Below are 15,567 nucleotides of genomic sequence, written 5' to 3'. Positions count from 1 at the left end.
TATTTGAATAAGAGATCATTATGTTTGAAACCCATGCATGCATGAATATAATTGAGCTATGCATTTTCTGGTTTTGAATCAAGCATGCTATACTATATACACATCGAACAAGGTCAAATTGATTTGAATTTGAGATACCAATGGTAGGTATCGTTTGGCAACATTGCATCCATGCATGGACACATCTATTCAAATTAGAGATAATGGGTGGCTTTCATAGGTAATATCTAAATGATGTGTGTGTGTGTGCTGTGCATGTTAAACACATTTTACATAGTATCAAACATGGTTTAAATTTTGAGAATATAGCTAGAGCATGCATGTACTATGATTTGAATTCAACATAAAATAGATAGATACACATATTTGAATTCGAGATCATATGTACATGTAGTTCATATTTAAATGGGAATTTAGTACTATATTCATGTCATGTGTTGGGAAGATAATATTTAGATGATGGTATAATTAACCCGAGTACAATCCCATTCAAATATAGAAAATGGACTCAAATTTAGTCCATACGGTAGATGGTATGAATCGTTTTGTTGTTGTTGTCGTCGTTGTTGTCGTTGAGGGAAGTGCAAATTGATTTGGTACTGTAAACGATAAGCTATTCTCCCGATTTTTTTGTTCTTTTTGAATAACATCTGTAGTAATGTCATAAAATGGGACATGACTCTCTCTAGTGTGGTGCGAACTGTCTTTTGTTTTTCTGTACACGTTTAGCTTGTTCTCCCGAATTTTCAAGTTATGCCCTATTATCCTAAAATTTCAAGCTATCTCTTTGTCTCTTTGGCTGCAAAACTCCTGCCTCTTCAACCCGCGCCATGCCATCCTGAAATTTCAATGCGCGCGAAAACTCCCTCCTCCCCCGAAATCCCAACACACGAAGTCCCCGTTATACCCCTGAACCAAAAAAAACTGCCTAGTTCAAATCGGTGGGGGTACTTTTGTAACTTACCCTACATTTGGGACAAGCGCGTCCCTAACCATGGTCCCCCTCCCATCCCCTCTATTTCCCCCATTTGTACACCGAAGCCACCAAAACCCATGAAACCCCACCCTCCTCCGTCCACGACCCCACCACCACCCAACCGGAGCCTCTTCCCCGACGACATCGTCCACCACAACAGCTCGGCGTCCCACAATGACCACACTAGATGAGGATCCATCGTAGATCTCATCGTCCCATCGGTTCAGCCGCCCCATCCTTCACCTCCAAGGAGCTACCTCGATGTTCGCCTCATCTATCGTGACACCTCCATTCTCATAATGCCGACTTCACCTGCACCACCGGAACTGCAACACCATCACCAATTCCTTGGATGAACTTGAGGCCTAGTTGGCGCCACCAAAGAGGTTCTACACTAATCGCTGCATTTTCTCCTTGATTCAATCTCACGGTGTTGTCGAAGCTAAATCCTGAGCTGCCATGGCACGACTCCATTTACGGCAGCATCACTGGCTACTTCCTCCATGACATCTCAACGCCATGGTGTTGCTCCCTCGGTGGCGACATCCACATCAACAGGAGTTGTTGTTGCTCTGGCTCTCGCTGGCCCTACCGTTGCTGCTCTGACTCTCGCTCGCGCTGCTACTCTGCTCTTGCTCTCGGTCGCGTTGCTGCTCTGCTCTTGCTCACGCTGCTGCTCTACTCTTGCTCACGCTGCTACTGGATGAGCAGCAGCCCCGGCTCTCGCATGCGCTCCTGTTACTGCTACCCGAGATTCTACTACCCGAGCTGCTTCTTTGTCTCTCGCATGTGCTGCTGCTTTGGGCGCTGTTGCTGCACGACCAGCTGCCTTGTCTGCTCTCTGGTAGGACATTCCTGCTGGAGCTTCAACCGATTTAGATCACTCCTTTTTCACTAGTGCTTTAGCGGCCAAAACTACTAGTGCACTGCTTCTTTGCTAGTAGTGTGTTTAGTTTTGACAGCTAAATTTGGTTTCGATAGTAGATTTCATTTTCGATAGTTAAATTCAATTTCAACAGTTAAGTTCAGAGATGAGCGACTAATGTATTCATCTAACACTTTTTGCTGATGTATTTTACATCATCTATTGGAGATGCTATTGGAATCCAACTTTGGGTTAATATTGTCTCTCTTGTCCTACTTCAGGCTCCCCGTCATAGACCTCACTGGAGCTGCTCCAACGACAAAACCGTCCATCACAGCAAAGCAGTACCTCAGCTCCATCTCCAGACGCCTAAGATCTTCGTCCCCATGTCCGACGGCCACATCATACGCAACATCCTTACCGACCAACCCAATGATGCTGAGATTGACATGGCTTTGCCAAAGTGGTTGTACACTTGTCGGGTCACTTTTTTTACTCTACATGTAATATATATTGTCTACTAAGCACACGTAGTACTGAGAAATACAAATAGTTTCTCCTATTTTGACAAGCTATGAGTTACTAGGCATGTTAGCTAATGTGAAGCATCCCTCCATCACCCCCATGGACTCTAGTACTACTCATCAAGCACCAAGAGGAGGACCAATGACAAGAGCTCATGCACGTGCCATCGAAATCAAGGTTAACTCTTTCCTCTTTGAACTTCATTCAGATTCACACGAGAGTTGGGTCCTACCTCAAATGGGAACGTTGTGCATTCTTAGATACCAAGGAGATGAGCGTGAGGAAGCTAGTGTCGGTGTGCTGGGACCGGGGGTGCCCAGACTTGCCTACCTGCGGCCTGCGGCATGGCTCCATCAGTGGCCTGGTACGGCCCAGTTCGGCAGCAACAACTCAAGACCCTCGTGAGGGGCCAATCCTCGTGAGGCGGACGACACCAAGACCTTCCTAGGGGCGGCCTCACTAGGCTTGCTCCCGAGGAGCGGAGATATCAAGGCAGGGTGCACCTCGCGAGGTTCACATGACGTGAGCCATGACGACCAAGGCCAGGCGGGCACCAGCTGGCGTAGTGTACCAGTTTCCTCTTTGGTGCTAAGGAGGCAAGCGCAGGCGCGGGGTCCCGAGGCATGATGCAAAGGTTTCCATACCGGTGCAATAAGATCAATACCGCTAGGATGACAGGACGGAGGTCATCTCGGAGCCCACTACAGCATCACCACCAGAGCCTTTGCAGGCGAGGACTACTTTTGTTAGGATAGCTTTGTCTCCCTTTGAATTTGGCCGTTGTGGGATCCCTTCCCGCCTAACATTTGGGAAGAGGACCAAGGCCACTATAAATAGGACCTAGCCACCACCATATAGAGGGGATCCATTCCACCCGGACCAGCTCACCAGCTCATCGAGCTCAAGAACACCTCCCCTCTTTAGGCTATACGTCCTTTGTACTAGCTAATCCTCAGCCCCTCGAGGCAATCCACCACAAAGCTGGAGTAGGGTATTACACCACAAGGTGGCCCAAACTAGAATAAATTGGTGTGTCTCTCGTTCTTTGGGTTCGTCGAGCTAGGTCGTGGGATCGTTAGCTAGTGAGCTAGGGAGAGAGAGTTCTTTGTGCGCACCCAAGTGTTCGAACCTCTCAAGGGTCTGCGGAACCCATAATCCGACATTTGGCACGCCAGGTAGGGTGCGCTGAAGCTTCGCCTCTCTGTCCGCTCCGCCCGCTTCGCTCCCCCGTTCCACCCTCATGGCGAGCGTCGCTCCTTCGTCCGGACCAATAGGCGCGCGCGGAGGCGCTCTTGGGCTCCGGGCCTTCGCCCCCGCCTTGCAATAGTTACGGTGGCCGCGCATGTTCAAGCCGAAGATGCCACCTTGCTACGACGGCGCGGCAGACACGACAAGTTTCCTCCGGGCGTATGAGGAGGCCATCTGGGTGGAAGGCGGCGGCGACAAGGTCATGGATAATTGGTTCCCCATGGCCTTCACGGGCGTACCACGCGCTAGGCGTCTCAATCTACCGGAGCCCTCTGTGGCCTCCTGGCAGCAGCTGCGAGGCCTCTTCATCGCGCACTTCACCGCACCGCTGCCCCACGCCGTCGCAGCCCTCCTCGGCGGTTCTCAGGCGCCACCCTCAGACCGCCATATCAAGCAGTTCTTTCGTCAAGCAGGTGCCGCATGCGCGCGACAGGGAGCTCCTCCAGGGTGGGCGGCACCTGAGGCCGACCTCACCTTCGACTCGAGAGACAATCTAGTGACCACCGCGGGCGCGGGTGCGCCCCCGATGCTCTGCACCCCTACTATCTGTAACATGGCGGTAACCAAGACCCTCGTCGACAGCGGGGCCGGGCTCAACGTGCTCTCCGTGGATGCTTTTGGCTTGCTCCACATGTCACATGGCTGGCTTCGCCCCAGCAAGCCGTTATCTGGGGTCGTCGACGACTCCACCAGCCTCTTGGGGCAGATCCGCCTTCCCGTCACCTTTAGTACCTGCGATAACTACCGCACCGAGCTCATAGACTTCGACATCACCCGTATCGGCCTCCCGTATAATGCCATCCTTGGGTACCCGGCCCTAGCCAAGTTCATGGTAGCGACTCACCCCGCCTACAACCTCATGAAGATGTCAGGGAGTAGCGGTGTCCTGACCGTGGCCGGGGACACCAAGGAAGCAGTGGCGGCTCTCAAGATCGCCTTCAGGGCTGCGGCTGCCGCGTGGCCGGAGGCGGAAGAGGTCCCCAAGGCCCTGGGTGATGCTCCGGCGAAGAAGAAGCAATTTTTCTCTCAAGACCGGGCCGATATGAAGCAGGTATCGGTCGACCAAGATGGGGCGTCTAGAGCCACCTTCACCATAGGTGCCCACCTCGCCCTGGACCAAGAAAAGGCGTTGGTCGGTTTCCTACGCTCGAACAAGGAGGTGTTCGCGTGGGAGCCCAAGGACCTGGCCAAAGTCCCAAGGGTGGTGATTGAGCATCACCTAAATGTATGCCCCAATGTATGTCCGGTGAAGCAGAAGGCACGTCGGCAGTCCATAGGGAAGCAGTCGTTCATTGTCCAAGAAACCCGCAAGCTGCTAGACGCTGGCATCATTCGTGAGGTGCGATACCCGGAATGGCTGGCAAACCCCGTCGTGGTCCCTAAGAAAGGCGGGAAGGAATGCATGTGCGTCGACTTCACCAACCTCAACAAGGCATGCCTGATACGTCTCCAACGTATCTATAATTTTTGATTGCTCCATGCTATATTATCTACTATTTTGGACATTATTGGGCTTCATTATCCACTTCTATATTATTTTTGGGACTAACCTATTAACCGGAGGCCCAGCCCAGAATTGCTACTTTTTTGCCTATTTTAGGGTTCCGAAGAAAAGGAATATCAAACGGAGCCAAAACCCTAATTCCACCGCCGTAACTTTCTATATCCACAAGATCCCATCTTGGGGCCAGTTCCGGAGCTCCGCTGGAGGGGGCATCCATCACGGAGGGCTTCTACATCAACACCATAGCCTCTCCGATGAAGTGTGGGTAGTTTACCTCAGACCTTCGGGTCCATATTTAGCTAGATGGCTTCTTCTCTCTTTTTGGATCTCAAAGCAATGTTCTCCCCCTCTCTTGTGGAGATCTATTCGATGTAATCTTCTTTTCGTGGTGTGTTTGTTGAGACCGATGAATTGTGGGTTTATGATCAAGATTATCTATGAACAATATTTGAATCTTCTCTGAATTCTTTTATGTATGATTGGTTATCTTTGCAAGTCTCATCGAATTATCAGTTTGGTTGGGCCTACTAGATTGATCTTTCTTGCAATGGGAGAAGTGCTTAGCTTTCGGTTCAATCTTGTGGTGTCCTTTCCGAGTGACAGTAGGGGCAGCAAGGCACGTATTGTATTGTTGCCATCGAGGATAACAAGATGGGGTTTTCATCATATTGCATGAATTTATCTCTCTACATCATGTTATCTTGCTTAAGGCGTTACTCTTTTTTCATGAATTTAATACTCTAGATGCATGCTGGATAGCGGTCGATGAGTGGTGTAATAGTATTAGATGCAGGTAGGAGTCGGTCTACTTGTCTCGGACGTGATGCCTATATACATGATCATACCTAGATATTCTCATAACTATGCTCAATTCTGCCAATTGCTCAACATTAATTTGTTCACCCACCGTAAAATACTTATGCTCTTGAGAGAAGCCACTAGTGAAACCTATGGCCCCCAGGTCTATCTTCGTCATATTAATCTTCCAATACTTAGTTATTTCCTTTGCTTTTTACTTGGCTTTTATTTTACTTTGCATCTTTATCACAAAAATACCAAAAATATTATCCTATCATATCTATCAGATCTCACTCTCGTAAGTGACTGTGAAGGGATTGACAACCCCTTATCGGGTTGGTTGCGAGGAGTTATTTGCTTTGTGCAGGTACAAGGTACTCGCGCGTAACCTCCTACTGGATTGATACCTTGGTTCTCAAAAACTGACGGAAATACTTACGCTACTTTGTACATCATCCTTTCCTCTTCAAGGAAATCCAACGCAGTGCTCAAGAGGTAGCAAGAAGATTTCTGGCGCCATTGCCGGGGAGGCGAGGAAAGCGGCACTAACACCCCGTCAACTAAACTCTTTTCTGGCGCCGTTGTCGGGGAGTCTACACAAAAGTAAAACATACCAAGTACCCATCACAACCCTTATCTCCCGCATTACATTATTTGCCATTTGCCTCTTGTTTTCCTCTCACCCACTTCACCCTTGCCGTTTACTCGCCCTCTCTCTATATCCTCCCTTTCTTTTCTGTTTGCCTCTTTTCCGTTTGCTTGTCGTTATGGCGAGTCCTCTATCTCCTCCGTTGTCTCCCGAGAATGAAGTTCTAAATTTTAAGCAAAGGGAGGGAGAAAATCTAAAAGACGCTTGGTATAGAATTTGCAATGCTCAAAATAGATCTACCAGGAAGCAATCTACTTCCATTCTTCTTCGCAATTTTTATGTTGGCGTTGCTCCTTGGTACAGATATGTCCTTGATACCATAACCGTAGGGAATTTCTTGGGTAGGCACACTTTTGATTCTTATAATGCTATGATAGATTTATTTGGCTCACCACCTCTCTTGGTTAATGGAACTATGTTAACTTTGGAGCATGTAATGCAAAAGCTTGAAATTATTGAAAATAAAGTTGCTACCATTGAGTTGATTGAAAATTTCGATAAAAAGATCCACAACCAAATTACCCAATATGGATCTAAAGTAGGAGTAACTTTGAAAAATATTAAAGAGAAGGGACCTATAGTTAATGAAAGAACAAATCATGATTCCACTAGAATTGATAAACTTGAGGGTATCATTACCAAATTGGGAACCACTTTCTTCCATAAAGAATAGCCCAAGTCCTCCAACTAAAATTGCCAAGCTCATGTATGTTCGTAAAAATAAAGGTGAATCCTCTAGCAATGAAACTGCGGATCTCAAATCTATAAGTATTCATCCTAATCTTTTTGCTGTCATTAAGGAACCATTTGTTACAAATGAATTTCTCGATCTTGTGCCTAAAAGTTTGATAATCAATAAAAATAAAGAAATTCCTAAGGATGGTAGATGCCTCATTTAAGAATTACCAACCAAAGATGGCAATACCTATATCTATCCGTGCTTTTTATGCCTAGCTAGGGGCGTTAAACGATAGCGCTTGTTGGGAGGCAACCCAATTTTATTTTTATTTCTTGCTTTTTGCTCCTTTTTAGTAATAAATAATTTACCCAGCCTCTGTTTTGGTTGTGTTTTTTGTGTTTAATTATTGTTTGTGCCAAGTAGAACCGTTGGGAAGACTTGGGGAAAGTCTTGTTAATCTTGCTGTAAAAAACAGAAACTTTAGTGCTCACGAGAAATGCTGCCATTTTTATTTGGAAAGTGATATTTAGTTAATTCTTTTTGAAGATGATTAATAGATAAATTCCTCACGTCCAGAAATTTAATTTGGAATTTTTGGTGTTAAATTACTACAGACTGTTCTGTTTTTGACAGATTCTGTTTTTCGTGTGTTGTTTGCTTATTTTGATGAATTTATGGCTAGTAAAATAGTTTATAAAGCATAGAGAAGTTGGAATACAGTAGGTATAACACCAATATAAATAAATAATGAGTTCATTACAGTACCTTGAAGTGGTCTTTTGTTTTCTTTCGCTAACGGAGCTCACGAGATTTCCTACTTTAAGTTTTGTGTTGTGAAGTTTTCAAGTTTTGGGCAAAGATTAGATGGATTATGGAACAAGGAGTGGCAAGAGCCTAAGCTTGGGGATGCCCATGGCACCCCCAATATAATCTAAGGACACCTAAAAGCCAAAGCTTGGGGATACCCCAGAAGGCATCCCCTCTTTCGTCTACTTCAATCGGTAACTTTACTTGGAGCTATATTTTTCTTCACCACATGATATGTGTTTTGCTTGGAGCGTCTTGTATTATTCGAGTCTTTGATTTTTAGTTTGCCACAATCATCCTTGCTGTACACACCTTTTGAGAGAGCCATACATGATTTGGAATTTTATTAGAATACTTTATGTGCTTCACTTATATCTTTTGAGTTATATAGTTTTTCTCTAGTACTTCACTTATATTGTTTAGAGCACGGTGGTGGCATTGTTTTAGAGAAACTATTGATCTCTCATGCTTCACTTAGAATATTTTGAGAGTCTTAAATAGCATGGTAATTTTCTTAAATAATCCTAATATGCTTGGTATTCAAGAATAGTAAAAACTTTCTTATGAGTGTGTTGAATGCTATGAGAAGTTTGATGCTTGATAATTGTTTTGAGATATAAAGATGGTGATTAAAGTTGTGCTAGTTGAGTAGTTTTGAATTTGAGAAATGCTTGTGTTAAACTTTGTGATTCCCGTAGCATGCATGTATGGTGAACCGTTGTGTGATGAAGTCGGAGCATGATTTATTTTATGATTGTCTTCCTTATGAGTGGCGGTCGGGGACGAGCGATGGTCTTTTCCTACCAATCTATCCCCTAGGAGCATGCGCATAATACTTTGCTTTGATAAATTGTAGATTTTTGCAATAAGTATATGAGTTGTTTATGACTAATGTTGAGTCCATGGATTATACACACTTTTCTTCCTTCCACCATTGCTAGCCTCTCTAAATACCGCGCACCTTTCACCGGTATCATACACCCACCATATACCTTCCTCAAAATAGCCACCATACCTACCTATTATGGCATTTCCATAGCCATTCAGAGATATATTTCCATGCAACTTTTCACCGTTCCGTTTATTATGACACACTCCATCATTGTCATATTGCTTAGCATGATCATGTAGTTGACATCGTATTTGTGGCAAAGCCACCATTCATAATTCTTTCATACATGTCACTCTTGATTCATTGCATATCCCGGTACCCCACTGGAGGCATTCATATAGAGTCATATTTTGTTCTAAGTATCGAGTTGTAATTGTTGAGTTGTAAGAAAATAAAAGTGTGATGATAATGATTATTAGAGCATTGTCCTAGTGAGGAAAGGATGATGGAGACTATGATTCCCCCACAAGTCGGGATGAGACTCTGGACGAAAAATAAAAAAAAGGGAAAGAAAAGAGGCCATATAAAAAAGGGAGAAAAAGCCCAAATAAAAAAATGAGAGAAAAAGAGAGAAGGGACAATGTTACTATCCTTTACCACACTTGTGCTTCAAAGTAGCACCATGATATTCATGATAGAGAGTCTCTCATTTCGTCATTTTCATATACTAGTGGGAATTTTTTGTTATAGAACTTGGCTTGTATATTCCAATGATGGGCTTCCTCAAAATGCAATAGGTCTTCATGAGCAAGCAAGTTGGATGCACACCCACTTAGTTTCTTTTGTTGAGCTTTCATATACTTATTGCTCTAGTGCATCCGTTGCATGGCAATCCCTACATAGATATCTATTAATGGCATCTCCATAGCCCGTTGATACGCCTAGTTGATGTGAGACTATCTTCTCCATTTTTTTCTTCTCCACAACCACCATTCTATTCCACATATAGTGCTATATCCATGGCTCACGCTCATGTATTGCGTGAAGATTGAAAAAGTTTGAGAATGTCAAAAGTATGAAACAAATGCTTGGCTTGTCACCAGGGTTGTGCATGATTTAAATACTTTGTGTGGTGAAGATATAACATAGCCAGACTATATGATCTTGTAGGGATAACTTTCTTTGGCCAGGTTATTTTGAGAAGACTTGATTGCTTTGTTAGTATGCTTGAAGTATTATTATTTTATGTCAATATTAAACTTTTATCTTGAATCTTTCGGATCTGAATATTCATACCACAATTAAGAAGAATTACATTAAAATTATGCCAAGTAGCACTTCACATCAAAAATTATCTTTTTTATCATTTACCTACTCGAGGACGAGCAGGAATTAAGCTTGGGGATGCTTGATACGTCTCCAACATATCTATAATTTTTGATTGCTCCATGCTATATAATCTACTGTTTTGGACATTATTGGGCTTTATTATCCACTTTTATATTATTTTTGGGACTAACCTATTAACCGGAGGACCAGCCTAGAATTGTTGTTTTTTTTGCCTATTTTAGGGTTTCAAAGAAAAGGAATATCAAACGGAGCCAAAACCCTAATTCCACTGCCGTAACTTTCTGTATCCATGAGATCCCATCTTGGGGCCTGTTCCGGAGCTCCGCCGGAGGGGGCATCCATCACGGAGGGCTTCTACATCAACACCATAGCCTCTCCGATGAAGTGTGAGTAGTTTACCTCAGACCTTCGGGTCCATAGTTATTAGCTATATGGCTTCTTCTCTCTTTTTGGATCTCAATACAATGTTCTCCCACTCTCTTGCGGAGATTTATTCGATGTAATCTTATTTTTGCGGTTTGTTTGTTGAGGCCGATGAATTGTGGGTTTATGATCAAGATTATCTATGAACAATATTTGATTCTTCTCTGAATGCTTTTATGTATGATTGGTTATCTTTGCAAGTCTCTTCGAATTATCAGTTTGGTTTGGCCTACTAGATTGATCTTTCTTGCAATGGGAGAAGTGGTTAGCTTTGGGTTCTATCTTGCGGTGTCCTTTCCCAGTGACAGTAGGGGAAGCAAGGCATGTATTGTATTGTTGCCATCGAGGATAACAAGATGGGGTTTTATCATATTGCATGAATTTATCCCTCTACATCATGTCATCTTGCTTAAGGCGTTACTCTGTTTTCATGAACTTAATACTCTAGATGCATGCTGGATAGCGGTCGATGAGTGGAGTAATAGTAGTAGATGCAGGCAGGAGTCGGTCTACTTGTCTCGGACGTGATGCCTATATACATGATCATACCTAGATATTCTCATAACTATGCTCAATTCTGTCAATTGCTCAACAGTAATTCGTTCACCCACCGTAAAATACTTATGCTCTTGAGAGAAGCCACTAGTGAAACCTATGGCCCCCAGGTCTATCTTCAACATATTAATCTTCCAATACTTAGTTATTTCCTTTACTTTTTTACTTTGCTTTTATTTTACTTTGCATCTTTATCACAAAAATACCAAAAATATTATCCTATCATATCTATCAGATCTCACTCGCGTAAGTGGCCGTGAAGGGATTGACAACCCCTTGTCACGTTGGTTGCGAGGAGTTATTTGTTTTGTGCAGGTACAAGGGACTCGCGCGTAGCCTCCTACTGGATTGATACCTTGGTTCTCAAAAACTGAGGGAAATACTTACGCTACTTTGCTGCATCATCCTTTCCTCTTCAAGGAAATCCAACTTAGTGCTCAAGAGGTAGCAATGCCCTCAAGACCCCTTCCCGCTACCACGAATTGACCAGATTGTCGACTCCACTGCCGACTGCGACCTGCTATGCTTCCTGGATGCATTCTCAGGGTATCACCAAATCAATATGACGGTGCAGGATGTCGGGAAGACGGCCTTCCTGACCCCGTGTGGCGTGTATTTCTACACCTGCATGCCCTTTGGGTTGCGCAATGCTAGGGCAACCTTCCAATGGCTCATGCACATCGCTCTGGCCAGCAGCTCGGGAGGAACGCTGAGGCCTACGTCGACAACATAGTGGTGAAATCTCAGGAGGCAAGGACCTGGAAGAGACATTCGCCAGCCGGTGCGAGGTGGACCTGCGGCTCCATCCAGAGAAATGTGTGTTTGGCGTCCCCTCTGGCAAGCTGTTGGGCTTTCTAGTGTCACATAGGGGGATCGAGGCAAATCCGGAGAAGGTCAAGGCAATAGAAAGGATGAGTCCGCCACAGACTCTTAAGGAAATGCAAAAGCTGACGGGCTGTGTGATCTCGCTGGGGCGCTTCATCTCAAACTAATGAAGAAGAAGGGGCCGTTCAAGTGGACTCTGGAGGCTGGCGCGGTGTTTCAAGATCTCAAGAGATATCTCACCAACCCACCAGTTATGGTGGCGCCACGCGCCCTCGAGCCCCTAGTGCTTTACCTGGCCGCCACACCTCAATCCGCCAGTGCTGCGCTAGTGGCAGTCCGGGAGAAGCACCAAACCAAGGGCCCACCAGGCAGCACCCAACGGCAGGACAAGGCGACACAGCTTCAGGGCGGCATCCATGAAGCTTCAATGACACCAACGGATGACCAGGTTCCACAAGACGACGCTCACGATGACGCAGTTGCCCCAACGGGCGACCAAACTCCTGAGGTCCTCCAGCCTCAGGAGGCTTCAGACTCCGCCAACACTTCTGCCCTCGTCGAGCACCCAGTGTACTTCATCAGCACGGTACTGCGAGATGCGCGGGCACGCTACCCCATGCCACAAAAGCTCTTTGTCGGTGTCAAAACCGGCAGATCTCGGGTAGGGGGTCCGAACTGTGCGTCTAAGGCAGATGGTAACAGGAGGCAGGGGACACGATGCTTTACCAGGGTTCGGGCCCTCTTGATGGAGGTAAAACCCTACATCCTGCTTGATTTATTCTTGATAATATGAGTAGTACAAGAGTTGATCTACCACGAGATCGGAGAGGCTAAACCCTAGAAGCTAGCCTATGGTATGATTGTATGTTGTGCTATGGACTAAAACCCTCCGATTTATATAGACATCGAAGGGGGCGAGGGTTACACAAGGTCGGTTACAAAGGAGGAGATATACATATCCGTATTGTCTAGCTTGCCTTCCACGCCAAGGAGAGTCCCATCCGGACACAGGACGAAGTCTTCAATCTCGTATCTTCATAGTCCAACAGTCCGGCCAAAGGATATAGTCTGGCTGTCCGGAGACCCCCTAATCCAGGACTCCCTCAGTAGCCCCTGAACCAGGCTTCAATGACGATGAGTCCGGCACGCAGTGTTGTCTTCGACATTGCAAGGCGGGTTCCTCCTCCGAATACACCACAGGAGAGTTTGAATACAAGGATAGTGTCCGACCCTGCAAAATAAGTTCCACATACCACCGTAGAGAGAATAATATTTCCACAAATCTAATCTGCTAACACGTTTTGGCAGCATGACATCATGCCATGGCCCGGTAATTATTCGAACCGTTTTTCTTTAATCAGCCCTGCACATAACGCGAGGCAGTTTCCTGACACATCTTGTCAAAGCAAAGATCGTGTTCCCTTTATTACGGGATTCTCATTAATACGGATGTGGGTAACCCAACTGTGCCTAGGACTCCTAGATCTTAGGCAAGTCCCAAACAGCCACGAGGAGGACGCTTGATATTCACCCTCTTTATAAAGGGACAAGGCTTTTACCTTTTTTCCTCCCGTGCTCAATCGAATCCTTCCCCCGCCTCGAGTTCTAACACCCAAAGCCCAGGTCAGGTGCTTCGGACCTTCAATCATGTCCGGATCCAGCCTTCTAGGCCGGTGGATGCCTTCCTCCGTCACGGAGGAGGGTATGAAGAAGTTGAGGGAGGCCAGATATCTGACCGCTGAAATTTCGCATAGGTTGCCCGCCCGAGGGCAGGTCGTCCCTACTCCCGAACCCAACGAGAGTGTTGTGTTCGTCTCCCACTTCCTTCGAGGACTAGGCCTCACTCTGGATCCCTTTGTTAGGGGTCTTATGTTCTATTACGGGCTGGATTTTCACGATCTGGCCCCGGATTCCCTTCTTCACATCTCGTCATTTATTGTCGTGTGTGAGGCCTTCCTCCGCATTACCCCTCACTTCGGCCTGTGGCTCAAGACCTTCGATGTGAAGCCGAAGATGGTCAAGGGGCAGTACGCAGCGTGCGGAGGTGCTCTAATAAGCAAAATTGCTGATGCTCCATGGCCAAAGGGTTCCTTTCCAGAGGTGTTCGGATTGTGGCAACGGGAGTGGTTTTATGTCACAGCTCCCTGAAGTGCCAAGTGGGTAGCTGCCCCCACCTTTCGCTCGGGCCCTCCACCACCACGGATGTCATGGATCAGCAGGGGGCTGAGCTGGGGTCCAGCCAAGGACGTGCCAACACTGCAGAGCCGTATCCGAGATCTCCTCGAGGGAGATTTCAGTCTGGTTGTGGTAATGCAAGTTATGATGGTCTGTCGAGTCCAGCCTTGCAAACGCCGGCCCCTCCGCATTTGGGAATTCAACCCGGAAGGACCACGCACTATTCAGAATTTCCTCGGCATGACGCACAAGGAGATGTACAAATCGTTCTTCAGACCCCAAATAGAGTGTCCGGACACTACCGAGGACGTGGGCCAGAGAAGCAACCGCACCGCTGCCCAAATAAGTAATCCCATGGCTGAACACATTGTCCTTTTATTTATCATGACATCATTCTGAAGAATCACTCTTTGACAAGGACTGGATAACAAAGGCGAAGATGATCCAGTGTTCAGCCCCCTTCCTAAAGGCTTGGACAATCCGGTGCTGGAAAAGATGCTCGAGCCAGCACCTTGCCTGGTGCCCTCAAAGGACGATGAAGGGGGGAATAAAGAGGGCGAAAGTGTGCCTCCATCGCTACCTATTCCAACCGAGGGAATGAGCGCCTCTGCGAGGGAGGATAACCAAGGGGAAGAATCTGACATTCTCTCTCCCCGGGGAAGGAAGAGGTCTACCTCTGAAGATCCGGAAACTAAGGTTTCCAAACGGGAGAACAAATCTCCTCCAGAGGGACCTGCCTCGGAGGGTACTCTTGCCGCACAATGTCCGCGCGAGGATCAGCCCTCTACTGAGCTGTAAGTAAAAGGGTATTCAATAATGAAAATATCTTGCTCTATTTCTGAGGAAAATAATCGAAGCATTTATCTTGCAGTTTGGATCTTAGCCCTTCTCAGCTGAGCTCGTCTTCGGGGGATCTTCTTCCGGAGATGATGGAGAGCGAAACACCTCCCCCCGCCTCACCGCCTTATGAAGCAGGCGACCCTGAGGTATCATCCTGGAGAGATTTTCCTGATCCGGCAAGGCCAGAAGGTAATCCTATGGCCACCCGAAGTCCTCAGTATCCGTCTCTCGAAGAGAGCAACCAAAAGAGTCCGGCACCGTCTGGTGTGCGGTCAGATGTATGGAGGGATCTGCTGGAGAAAGCGGCTATCTCAGAAGAGCACCGCACATTGATGGGTACGGTGATTGAAAGGATTTCGTCCACCGAAAGCGGGCTGCATGAAGCCTTTATGAGTCTACTGACGGTTTTGAGGTACGTGAAATGATGTACATTTTTGAAAGTACCACACATTTTTAGATGTGCCCTGTGTAGATAGTAGCCCCTGAGACTCTGGTTGTCGTCGAAAACGGCGGCAA

This window comes from Triticum dicoccoides, chromosome 4A, assembly GCF_002162155.2.
Source record: "Triticum dicoccoides isolate Atlit2015 ecotype Zavitan chromosome 4A, WEW_v2.0, whole genome shotgun sequence".
In the NCBI taxonomy this organism is placed as follows: Eukaryota; Viridiplantae; Streptophyta; class Magnoliopsida; order Poales; family Poaceae; genus Triticum; species Triticum dicoccoides.
This window is presented reverse-complemented; position numbering follows the sequence as displayed.